This window comes from Trypanosoma equiperdum, assembly GCF_001457755.1.
Source record: "Trypanosoma equiperdum strain OVI genome assembly, contig: ctg_121, whole genome shotgun sequence".
Classification (NCBI taxonomy): Eukaryota; Euglenozoa; class Kinetoplastea; order Trypanosomatida; family Trypanosomatidae; genus Trypanosoma; species Trypanosoma equiperdum.
The window spans coordinates 26,601-28,995 of NW_027123194.1; positions in this window are offsets into that span (position 1 = coordinate 26,601).

The following is a 2,395-nucleotide window of genomic DNA, read 5'->3' on the forward strand; positions in this document are numbered from 1 at the left end:
GCCTGAGGTGACCCGTTTAGGTGCTCGTGTTTTTGTGTGTGTGTGTGTGTAAGCGGCTGTAGGGAGTAAGGCAGCGAACTACCTGAATGACTGCGTGTTCGTTTGTGGAATTTACATTGGCGTACCTACCACTCGTGTCTGGTGGACGAAAACACTCATTTTATATTCCTACGTTTCCGTATTTTTCTCTTTGACATTTCCTCTCCTCTTACCACACCCACAACTTTTAGAGAGTGACGGGGGACCAACCCAGTTGACAAGCTTCACGCGTTTTTTTTTCGCCATCATTATTACAATATAATTGAAGTGGTACCATCCATCGCAGGTAACCGCTGAAGTATTAGAAGCAGGGGAGCAGAAGGCCCACATCGGCGCGTACTGGCAGAAGAAAAAGCAACTAAATAATTAATTAATTTTAAATAACAAATAATAGGTAGTAGGTGGGTGTGGCTTAACTTTGCACTGTTTTCCTTTGGAAACGTGACAACAGGTTCAGCTAGTCCTCGGGGACGAGGAATTAAAAGGCACAGGGTCGAAAGACGGGCAGGGTGAATATAATAGGCGATTAAGGAGAGTAAGACTAATATAAGTAGACAGAAATAAAAAGGAGGCGCCACTAAGAACTTGTCAGGAGAGGGCGACATACACACGCGTGCGTTCACTCATACACGTAAAACACGATAGGGCCATCCGTTACACCGACATCGATAAAGACAACACCTGCGACGTGAAGTTAGGAGGATAGCCAGCAGAAACCGAGAAAAAAAAGGTCAAAAAGGAGGCTGGGGAGTACTTGGAAGTAGAGAGAGAATGTATGGGATGAACAGAGGAGGAGGCGGTGGATACCGCAACGACCGGATGGGTGCACTCGGTGCCAACCTACAGGATGTAAAGTGGGACCAGGTGAATGTTGTGGCTCCTCAGTGGAACTATTACAAACCCCAGGAGCGTTGCAGTGACGAGGAGGTGGCACAATACATGCGCGACAACCACATTACTATTTATGGTGATTCCGTGCCCCAGCCGATGCTCAAGTTCTCTGACCTCGTTGCGCCGGACACCATTCATCAGGCATTCATAGACCTCGGCTACAAGAGCCCGACCCCAATTCAGTCTATCGCCTGGCCAATCCTTCTCAACTCACGCGACCTTGTCGGCGTGGCGAAGACCGGATCCGGCAAGACCATGGGTTTCATGGTCCCTGCCGCCCTTCATATAATGGCGCAGCCGCCCATCCGCGTGGGTGAGGGTCCCATTGCTTTGGTGCTCGCGCCGACGAGGGAACTTGCGGTGCAGATCGAAGAGGAGACGCGTAAGGTGCTACGACGTGTGCCGACCATCACGACGGCGTGTTTGTATGGCGGTACACCAAAGGGGCCGCAAATCCGTGCCCTTCGTGCTGGGGTACATGTCTGCATTGCAACTCCCGGCCGCCTCATCGACCTGCTGGAGATTCGCGCTGCCAATCTTCTGCGCGTGACGTTCCTTGTGCTTGACGAAGCGGACCGTATGCTTGATATGGGGTTCGAGGTGCAAATTCGAAAGATTTGCCAGCAGATTCGCAAGGATCGGCAGACGCTTATGTTCTCGGCAACGTGGCCCCAAGAAATTAGGAACCTCGCGGCTAGTTTTCAACGTGACTTCATTCGTGTTCATGTTGGATCTGAGGACCTAATTGCGAACGCTGATGTTACTCAGCACGTGAGTGTGGTGGAAGATTACGACAAACAGCGGCGGCTGGAGGAGATTCTGCAAAAGGTGGGCAAGCAGAGGGTTCTCATCTTTGTAAAGACGAAGCGTACCGCTGATTCCCTGCACCATTCGCTACAGCGCCTCATTGGAGGCTCAGTGATGGCCATCCATGGTGATAAGGAACAATCGCAGCGCGATTATGTGCTTGACCGCTTCCGTCGCGACGAAAGGTCCGTGCTGGTAGCAACGGACGTTGCCGCCCGCGGGCTTGACATTAAGAACCTCGATGTGGTGATTAACTTCGACATGCCCACAAACATAGAAGATTACGTGCATCGTATTGGTATGTGAATTGCAATCCGGTTGAGTTCAACTACGTGCTTTCCCCTCTTCGCTTTGCTTCCCCTTCTCTCACCCCCTCTCCACTGCATAGGCGCAAAACATAGGCACATTCCACAACGCCAGAAGGAACACGGACGCGCGCGTACAGCCACGCACACACACACTTACACGTATGCACAGTGGTGTATAAACCTATATATGGGTTTCTGCCACTGTATTCTTCTCTGTTTTCGGTTGTGCGTTTTGTTCTTACCCCCGATTTGGTTCTCATGTCTTCCATACACACGTGCAGCAGGCACTAGGGGAATTAGACGTAAATACTGGTAGGTTAACGCAATAGGAAGCTTCTACTGATTTTTTT